This window comes from Alexandromys fortis, unplaced genomic scaffold (assembly GCF_014885135.2).
Source record: "Alexandromys fortis isolate MF-2015 unplaced genomic scaffold, M_Fortis_MF-2015_v1.1 scaffold_0, whole genome shotgun sequence".
Taxonomy (NCBI): Eukaryota; Metazoa; Chordata; class Mammalia; order Rodentia; family Cricetidae; genus Alexandromys; species Alexandromys fortis.
In genome coordinates, this window is record NW_026067949.1 from 3772063 (window position 1) to 3783046 (window position 10984).

The 10984-nt window shown below is 41.7% G+C and overlaps 1 long non-coding RNA gene across 1 annotated transcript; it reads left to right on the top strand.

Moving 5' to 3' along the window:
- Window positions 1–529: 529 nt before the first annotated feature.
- Window positions 530–10585, top strand: LOC126506612 (uncharacterized). Its single transcript, XR_007593274.1, has 2 exons — window positions 530–986; window positions 10455–10585. It is a non-coding gene; the product is annotated as an uncharacterized lncRNA (long non-coding RNA).
- The last annotated feature ends 399 nt before the right edge of the window (window positions 10586–10984 follow it).

Below are 10984 nucleotides of genomic sequence, written 5' to 3' on the forward strand. Positions count from 1 at the left end.
GAAGAATGTGGCTGCTTTTTGCCCCTATCCAAAAAGTCTGCCTGAGGCTAAAGTGAAGAATTTTGGATTAATTCCAATGGCAGAGGAAATCTCAAAACAGCCAAGTATAGACTCTGTTGTGTGATTGTGATAATTCTGATGGTGCAGCAAGCTGAGCTAATAAAAATGCAAAAGTACAGATTGAAAAGAAAAAGGGGGGCACCAGGATGTGGAACAGAGCTAAATCCTATTTTCAAGGAGATAAAACCAATTAAGAGATGGAATAAAGGAAATGGTGAGCTCAGGGTAAGATCCCACCCAGCTATGTTTCCAACGCATGAAAAGGAATAAAAGAAAGGCTTAGAGCAGGCTGTGGTAGTGCACGCTTTAATCCAAGTGCTCAGGGGGCAGAGGCTGGCAGACCTCTGAGTTCAAGGGCAGCTGGTCTACAGAGCAAGTTCAAGGACAGCCAAGCGTAGATGGTGAAGGTAACCATTGAAAACAGAAACCTGGTGAAAATGTAACTAATGTAACTGAACCAGGGGACCATGTTCCAGCCCTCCAGCAAGCGGAAGAACTTGGCAGCTTAGGCCATGCGGTTCTGGCTTTAGAGTCAAGGACTGACAAAGGAAAGTCATTGAGGCCAAGCATGTGTCAGGAGTGTCCCTGAATGGAGACCTAGAGAGAGACTGTATGAAGCTATGAGGTTGAAGCCTGGCTTGCCTTGGAGACCAGGATGTTGCAGATGCCACAGACATGGAATACCTGCCGGGGAAAGCTGCTAACTGGGAGTGGAACCAGCCTGAGAGGAAGACGTGTGTTGCAGTCAACAAAGCCGAAGGAAGCTGGAGATCTGAAGAGTATTTTGACATCAGATATAAAAATAGAAAGTTTGGAGTTTGTCCAGCTGATTTTCGGTCTTGCTTAGGTCCAGTATTTCCTCACTATTGCTCCCTTCCTTATGCTTTGGAATGGTGATGTATACCCTGTGCCATTATATGATGGAGGTATGTAGTCTGTTTTATTATTATTATTATTATTATTATTATTATTATTATTATTTTGATTTTATAGAAAAATGCAGTTAAGAGACTTCATGAATCTCAAAAGAGACTTTGAACTTTGGACTTAAAACATTGTTGAGACCGTGAACCAGTAAAGTTTTTGAATTATGATATGGCTACAAGCCTTTGAGGGTCAGGAAGTGGACTGTGGTGGTTTGAAAGAAAAGGGTCCCAGAACCTCTGCCAAGGACCGGTTTTATCCCATTCTACTACCCACTATCCTTTGCTATGTTTTCTCCAACAATTAAGACATTGGCTGGATATTATGGTTTGAATGTGAGATGTCCTCCATAGGCTCATGTGTGTGAAGATGTGGTCCCCAGCTGGCAGCACTATTTGGGAAGGTTATGGAGCCTTTAGTAAACTGAACTTCACTGGAGAGAGTGAGACACAGAGGATAGACCTCAAGGCTTTATATCCCAGACCCACTTACTGCCCCTTAGTCCCTTATCTGTTCCTGAGTGAGGGGGTGGAAGTTAGACACGCTGTCCCCTGTTGCTACAGTCTTATTTTCCTCACTTGCTTCCATGTCTAACTGCTAGGATGGACTATGTCGCCCATGGAACTGGAAGACCACATAAACCATTTCCTTTTCTGTGAGAGTGTATTATCATGTAACAAGAAAGTGACTAAGACATAGCCCAAGACACACTCATGGAAGGTCATGTGCCCTGGAGATTTCACAAATTAAAAAAGTTCATTCCTGTTTTCTCCATATGGACTTGGCAGTCCTCTCTGTCACTCGGCCTTTGTCCTGAGAATACAATAGTCTAATATCCTCTGACAAAGATAAAATCATCTTTTCTACGTATGGCCTGAGTCAAGCTCTCTTGGTGATTTTTGTGAAAACACAAAATCAAGCCCAGGTCAGAGAAAAAACAATTTTGATAACTTTTTTTATGTAAAAGCTGGATGTACTGACTGGTTTTGTGTGTCAACTTGGTACAGCCTAGAGTCATCAGAGAGGATGAAGCCTCAGTTGAGGAAATGCCACCATGAGATTCACGTGTAAGTCATTTTCTCAATTAGTGATCAACAAGGAAGGGTCTAGCCCATGGTGGGTGGTGCCATCTCTGGGCTGGTGGTCCTGGAATTTAGAAGAAGGCAGATTAAACAAGCCAGGAGAAGCAAGCCAGTAAGCAGCACCCCTCCGTGACCTCTGCATTAGCTCCTGGTGCGAGGATCCTGTCCTGTTTGAGTTTCTGTCCTTCAGTTCATCCTTCAGTGATGAACAGCAATAAGGAAGCATAAGTCAAATCCTTTCTTCCCCAACTTGCTTTTTGGTCACAGCAACAGGAACCCTAACTTAGATAATTGACAAACAGAACAGTAAATTAGTATCATGGAAAAATTGCATGAAACCAAACTAGGATTCAGACTTTGGGGGATGGAATGGTGTTGAAATAGGAGCGGCGGGGCTGCGTCCCCGGCACCCGGCCGCCCGCATGGCTAGCTTATGCCCGAAATAATTACACGGAAACTGTATTCTTTCAAACACTGCCTGGCCCGGCTAGTTCCAGCTTCTTATTGGCTAGCTCTTACATATTGTTCTAACCCATTTCTAATATTCTGTGTAGCCCACGAGCTGGCTTACCAGGGAGGATCTTAACCTGCATCTGTCTGGAGCGGGAGAATCATGGCGACTCCCTCACTAAGCTTCTTTCTCCCAGCATCCTCTCCTGTCTACTCCGCCTACCTAAATTTCTGTCCTATGAGGGCCGAGGCAGGTTCTTTATTAGTAAGAAATCACTCCCACATCAGAATGGGAGGGGAGGGCAGAATAAAGGTAAGGAAAAGAATCACTAACATTAAGAATATTCTTTAAAAACACAAGAAAAATTATTGTCTTATGAGTTCTACGAATCATATGTTTTATAAAAAACTTAAATTTTTAAAACAAAATTGATAGAAAGCAAAATAATAAAAAAATATGGGCACTTCCTGTTACTGGAACATAGAAACTAGCGTAGAATCGTAACAAATCCATCTGTTGACAAAATGACAAATCAGCATGCCAGATCCAGTCACATCTACAAAATCAGCCCATCTTTCATCACTCTAAATTCTTCCCATGACTTACGTTGCCTTTTTATTTTATTCTTTTTATCCACAGGCTCCTCATTTGGAGGTGTGATATTTTTACTATAGCTGTTGCAAATGGTTATAAATGGCCGATGTTTAAAATGCTTTATGTTTTCTCAGAATCCCAGCGATGCTCTCAAAGTGTAGGGATTTTGTGACCAAGGCAGTATACCTCCAGAGGTAGGCAGTGCTGTCCGTCACAGCTTGTGCTCCTACATCCTAATCTAAACAACAATTACAGTAGCAATAGAGGGTTTTTGTGTTGAAGCACATTTTCCTTTCTTGCAAATCACACATGGTCGGTAGAATCATCATTTCTAAAGATATGCTTTGGAAAAGAAAAGATGATGAAATAGTAATGGACTTGAGGGAAAATGTAAATTCCATCTTTATTTATTTATTCAAGGTTAGGAATTTTTCAGTTTGACTTTTTTTTTTTCTGGATTTTGCAACTTCAATCTTTTATTGCAATCCCCATCAGCAGTGGCATCTTTAGCTCATGACTCACTTTTGCAATGATTTCATCAGTTGGGTATCATGCTCATATCTGAAGAAGGAATTCCTATTTCCCCCTCTTGCTGATGAGGAAACTGACAGGGGTATTGAGTGATTTCTCAACCAAGGTCATGCAGCTAGCAAGAAGCAGAACTGGGAATGGAGCCCAGACTGGTTCAATGCCAAAGCTCAGACCTTTTTTTCAGAAATCCCTATTATCACCAGGTCTTCGTTTTCATCTCCTTGTCAGCCTCAGGACATCTCCTGGAAGATCTGCCATGCTTAGTAAAGATTTCTTAGTTCTCCTTCTACAGCCGTGGAACACAGAAGCTCCTCTGGAGTCTTTGCTCCACCTGGAGTTCTTAGGGCTCACTAAGACACAACACAGCATCATCTATGGAAGCACTGTTGGCTGAGGGCCTGAGCACTCTTTTGTGGGGGGATGGGGGGATGGGTCTCTTCAAATTATACTGTCTGGTTATACTGAAAGGGATAGTAGGATACAAAACAATACCTGTAGTTGAGGATCTAGTCCCCAGTGGGTAACACCACAGGGAAAAAGAAAAAAAGATGAGATAGAGGCAGGGAGTGAGAAAGAAACAAGAGTCCCACAGAGAACACTAGTGACATGCAGCGGCTGTAAAGCCCACTTAGACTTTGGATGACCTCGAAAAGACCTTTACAATAATCAGTGATAAAAGGGATAATGGGAGGTGAGAAGTCAGGAGCCATAGAAGAGTATTACAAAATATTCCCAATTATCTGCCAGACACAAAGGTAGCACAGGCATTCTCGAGTGACCCACATGATTCATTCTACTGCACTACACAACTTTACACTACACAACTTTACACAGATATGCAGGCAAATTTTACTGATCTTTGAAGCAACACTATGTCCCCGGTGTTGAATTATTAATCTGGGTTAGAGCATTTGCTAAGACACATTCCTCTCTCCCCTCATCTAATCCACACAACACCCTTTTACAGGTGAGTAATGTCAAGATCAGAAAAGTCAAATAGCATGTTCAAGGCTGCAAAGCAATAACCTCTCTCGTTATAACCTGTCACATCCACAAAACCAGCATTGCTGTCGGGATGAAATGAGGAAGAAGAAACATCTGTTGGAGGAGAATCCAACATCCGGCAAATATCAGATCACTGTTGCTTCATGAAGCAAAAGCACCGATGTGGTTTTAAGGCCTTGGTTCATATGCCAGGATTTATCATCAAATGTACTTGTTATACCAGCTTCTTCTGGGTAACATAATGGTCTCTGAAAACTAATAATAATAAGAGAATCTACCTTATAGGGTTGTTGGAATATGTAAATAAGCATTTTTATATTTAGACTTCTACTATGGCCTTTATAATCTCTGCTTTCTGGTATAATAGCATATGTGACTTCTTCTTCCTTGGTGTGATAAAGAGCTGACTTGCTTCTAATATGTATGCTAGAAGCTCCAGTGATTTTCCTTAAAGAAAACGTGATTTTAGTAAAGCAGAGTGGGGATGGAGGAAGAGTCTCCTGTGGACCCTGAAGAAGCAAATCACCATGCAGTCAAGTGCTTATGAACAGGGCCAGGAATTACAGGAAGGCCTGGAACTAGGGAAAGGTAGCCTCCATTTGGTGTTCAATGATAAGCTGGGACTCTCAGGTATACAGCCACAGGAAGTAATGCAAAGGTACCTGGAAGAAAATGCTTTCCTGGGTAAACCTTCAAGACAGAATACAGTCCTGGCTAACAAGCTGATTTCAGTCTAGTGAGCTCTTGACCAAAGGACCAACACTGGCTTTCATCCACAGGAAATGACAGGTAACCGTGTTCTCTGCTTTAAGCTGGCAACTTGTAGTAATTGGATACATAGCAGAAAATGACTAATCCATGCATGCAAGGCATTTAACACAGTTTTGTTGGTGGCAGCGGGTAAGGGCCTTCAAAAATACTTGCTATATATAAATATACATACACATAAATGAACACTTTCCTAACACTCTAGCACAAATGACTCATGCAGTTACGGGATATATGTCTTATATACAGTTAGGAAGGTGTTTTCAAAGTATTAATCTTTAATATTTTATGGTGAGTTAGAGTTGCAGGTTCACATAGCTATATTATATGGCTATCAGAGATGTCATTACCTAACATTCAATCATGCCTCTAGACTGTATAAGAGTAAATAAGAATGGATTCTGTATAGTACATAAGTCAGAAAAAAATGTGGCATGATAAGCCAGAGCACTTATAGACTTTTCTCATATTACTAAATTAAATCACAATTTTAGCAGATTGAATAATAGGGGCAAACATTCTATGATACAAATGTACACATGCTTAAAAAGAATCTTTTTAACAATTGGTCCGAATTCAGCCTGAGATGGATTCATAAACATGTATTTTATAACCTGCTAGTGGGTTGTTAAGCCAGGATTGAGCTTGGCTTTAATGTATCAGTCACTCCAACAATTGAAAGAAATCTCCATTGCCTTCAGAATGGAGATGGCGCCTACATGTAGGTCAATGATGTAAGTATATGGATGGTTCCTTCCAGTTCCAGACATAGAATTGGACAACAAGACCATAAGCACACCCACAGAAGGGCTGAGTGGCAAATGAAAGGAGGTCTGTGTCTTGCCACATAGTTCTCCTTGACTACAGCATAGTGGGCAGGTCCTACCTGCTCAGTTTTGCCTTTCAAAACTCAACCTTATGGTCTGCTTGTTTGTTTGTTTCCGTGTGTGTTTGTTTGTTAGTTTGTTTGAATCAATCATAAAGAAAAAAAAAAGAATCTTTTAATACTACTGCACCTACTCTTTCAGTAAGGGATTCATTGAGTCCCTGTCTGATACCAGTAAGAGTTAATACAAAGAAACCTAACAGAGCATAGTGGCTTAGAAAATTTGTGTACTCAGAAAGCAGATCTGATACTCACGCTGTGTGCAGTGGTCACACTCCTTTGACTTTGTTCTGTCATAATGATGTAGGAGTCAACATCATGGAGGCTATGCTAAATATGAATTAGTTCCAAAAGATTAATGATGCCTGCGGCTCTGAAGAGCTTTGGAACTAGCAGAGAGGTCTAGAAATGTGCTTCAACCTCAGCAGTGAGGCTGAAAGTCCCAGACAACGCAATGGAAAAGGACCCGGCCTATTATCTCATTACCACCCAACAGTTTCAGACTTGCCTTCCACTCAGGCTGACTCTTCTCTGCTGAGTTACTATCAGCAAAGGACCCCTGCATCAGAGGAACTCTCTAAATCTACCTTCTCAGAACTCTACTAAGATGGAACAGTAGATAACCCTGCATTATGTCAAGGTCTTTCTAGCTCCTGGCCTTCAGTACTTATAGTCAACTATATACATTTATTTGTCATTTATTCACTTATGAAAAAATGTCAACGGAGGACTTCGCATGTGGAAGTGCAGTCAAAATGGAATTGATTACCACTAGGCAAGAATATCTATTAATTAGTCTCCTTTAGGATGGACGCATCCTCCCTGTCTCCCTCTCTGTCTTTCACATACATTTCTTTTAACTTCTATTGTAGTTCCCAAGCAAAACTTACCAACAAACAAGCAGAATAAGACTATTATGCTAATTCCAAAGCTTATATGCCTATATAAGAACAGACATGGAGAACAACAACAGAACTAGAGACTCTGGCCACTGTCTGAAGGCAAAGAGGCTTGCCTAGTGATGACTACGAGAATGGGCTCTGAGAACAGACTTCATAAAATTAAACCCTTGTTCTGCCATGCATTCTCTGCTCATCATTTTATGCAAGTGACTCTGTACCATCCATCATAGTAGAATAATAGTAGCAAGTAAGTCAAAAGACTGTTGAGAGTGTGGCATAGGCGAAGAGTTCCAAAGAGCAGCTGACATTTGGTGAGCATGCAAGAAATGTTAGCTCTCTTTATTATAAAGGGCACCAATCTTTTCAATCAATCAGAATTCTACATTTCTTTCCATAACATACATGTTAACTTTTATTATATATTTTAAAGAAGCATCTAAAGTCTCTCCTATGTGATGACTTTGAAGGGGATCATTTGAAAGTTCTCCTAACTGTTTTAGTTACCTTTTTTATTGTGATGACCAAAGGCCTGACATGAAGCAACTTCTGTGACATTTTATTTTGGCTCACAAGTCTAAGGAAATATTCCATCATGGTGAAGAAGGCCATAGAAGCATGAGTTAACTTGTCACACTTTATCTAAATCAGAAAGCCGGGAGAGAGGAGTGCTGTGTTCAGCTAGCTTTCTTCACCCTATGACTTCAGGCTGTAGAATGATGAAGCCCACATTCAGCCTGGCGTTTCCCATGTTAATAGCCCAATACAGATACTCCCTTATGCACCTGCCAGAGACTTGTTTCCTAGGTAAATCTTTATCTTCTCATGTTAATAATAAATTTAGACTATTGTCTTATATCTAGAAAATTAATTAACAAATATTTTAAGATGGAGTTGTATAGTGCACATTGATTTCTTATTCAGTTCTCTCCGATCATTGCCAAAGGTCTACTTGTTTGTTCCTTCACAATGCCCTGTGGCATTTTCTTTCCACTCCGGTTACTCTTGCCTGGATCTTGGTCCAAACTGCCTGGGTCTTATTCACTTCTTGTCTCTGCTTGTTTTTCATTATCTCTGTGAAGGTTTAAAGAAGCATTTTGCTTACTGTGTCTCAATGTTCTTAGCTAACAAGTATAGAGCACCTTTGGATCCACCTTTGTATGTTGCTGGACTCACCTAACATGGGCACAGGGAAGGTTTCCATGAATTCTCATGACTCTTAGTACCCTGAGATCATAGAACAATTTCTCTGTCCACAGCTTTTCAGTTGTGATTGTTGAACTTAGGTTCTAGCAGCAACAAGAGCAAGCAATTGGAAATAGGTGGGTGTAACGTGGAGTACCAGACACACAGCTGACATGTGCGTGGCTCTGGGCTTGAAAGCCTAATCCAGATGTCAAAGCACTTCTGCTCCCACAGTTTGCTTGGCAGAAAGAGCCAATAAGCCACCTTAATTTGGAAAATTCCACTCATGATCCTACTCTCTTCTTTCCACAATGTCCCCAGTGGCATTTATGCCAGCCATGAGTCCCAAATGGTGACCAGAAAGAAGGGTATGGAAAAGAAAGGTAGGCAAAATGTTGGAAATTTAAACCAAATTGCTTAGTGATGGAAAGTCCCTTCCAAGTCCTTATAATTCTTTATTTGGGTTCTGTGGAGAGTTTGCCAAGAGGGAAACAAGAAAAGGTTAAAACCTCCTCTCAGATCTGGCAAATGAGCTAAGCCAGGGAGCTTAAGAGAGGGATTAGCTTGCCTGCAGTGTACACGCGCTAATACCCAGGATGCCAGTGGGACACAGAGAACCTCCTCAGAGGTGCTACCATTCACTGCCTTGTGTGTGTGTGGGGGGGGGGGAGTTCTAAAAGAAAAAGCTAATCTTTGAACAGAAGTTTGGTCTGCAAGAGGGTATAAGACATCCATCCCTTCTGCCTGAAACGAAAGGAGGCCTTGAGTACTGTCAACTTTACTCATGAGATACCCTTTGAAAACAGGAAAAACTTTTATAATCTTCTCAGGACAAATCTGACCCAGAAACATGATATTTCTACAGGCTTTACAGTGCTCATTGGCCTTGGGCACCTTGTCCATAGCCCTAAGCCTCTTCTTTATAACATGTGGTATTACCACTTCAGGAAACTTGCTAGAAGTCTCACTCCTTCTTACATTTTACTATCAGCCTTCACTGTAATCAAAACATTTCTCAAGATAATTTCGGATCTAAAATTCACAGTGTATCTGTCTGTGGCCTGAAGCATCTGTGTTTATTAAACTCATCTAAACAGGCATATTTAGTGATGGGGAAAAAAACCCTAGTACAATATTGGATTCAACTTTTGCGCCATGCAGTCTGATGAGACTGATAGCGAGAAGTTTTTAAGAACTTCAGAACGTATTGGGAGCTCACCAAGGCCAGCTGGACTGGGACTGAAAAAGCATGGGATAAAACCGGACTCTCTGAACATGGTGGACAATGAGGGCTGATGAGAAGCCAAGGTCAATGGCAAGGGGTTTTGATCCTACTGCTTTGTGGGAGCCTAGCCTGTTTGGATGCTCACCTTCCTAGACCTGGAGGGAGGGGGGAGGACCTTGGACTTCCCAAAGGGCAGGGAACCCTGACTGCTCTTCGGACTGGAGAGGGAGGGGGAGAAGAATGGGGGAAGGAGGAGGGAAATGGGAAGCAGGGAGGAGGCGGGAATGTTTTCAATTAAAAAAAAATTTAAAGATGAACATTTGATGCATAAGGGAGTTAATTGGCTCTGCAAATAATTGGTAAGAATAAAAATGATAAAAGCTCATTGAATGCATCTTAAAACTATAAAATAATAAACTATTTAAAAACAAAACAAAACAAAAAAGAAATTCAGAACGTGATGGGATTTTCTCATCACCTGCCACCCTCTGCAGGGTTTTGCCATGTTTCAGGAGGGGCATTGTTCTCTGGTTGGTTGGTTGATTGGGTTTTTATTTTATTTGTTTTGTTTTGTTGTTTTTTGTATACTATAGTGATTGTCCAGCATAGAAAGGACGACATAAATATGGTTGGTTATTGACCACTATGCCATGGCAGACTTAGAGATGCTGGGATGAGGACTGAGGATACTCAAATCCTTCACTCCCTCAAGGAATCCATGTACAGTGAGGGTGTGGCCAAGAGAACTAATGACCACAGTCATCAGGATCAAGGGTGGTGAAAGAGGCTTGGTGAAGCCACCTAGGAAAGTATCTATCTCATCTATCGCTTCTGAAATCGACAGGAAAAGCATCCTGGGGAAGGGTTCCTCTGATAATTCCTCAGGAGACAGCTGAGAAGATAAAGGAGAGATGTGATGGCAGCCACTGGTGGACACTGCAGGCTCGAGACTTAACTGTGCTGCTGCTGTGAGTCCTAAGTTAAAGCATGATATTTAAGGACATCTCAGCACCTTGGCAGCCTTCTTGGCGGCTCCATAGCACTCTGAAAAGAAAGAGAGAGAGAGAGAGAGAGAGAGAGAGAGAGAGAGAGAGAGAGAGAGAGAGAGAGAGAGAGAGAGACTGGGGATAGAAATATTGTGCTCCGTACTCCCCACAGCCCTGTCCCTGTCTCTTATTTTAAGCGGACACACTGGAAAGACTGCCCCGCCTTCAGATGTCAGATTCTTTCACCACCCTTTGAATTCTTCATGTTTATGCTTAAAGAAAGGTCTTACTCTTCGGGATCATTGAATCCTTGTCTGTAGACAGTGGGCATGCGCGAAGACAGCCGCAGTGATAACGGAGGAAGGCCTGCAGGGTTTCTGTGGGAAGA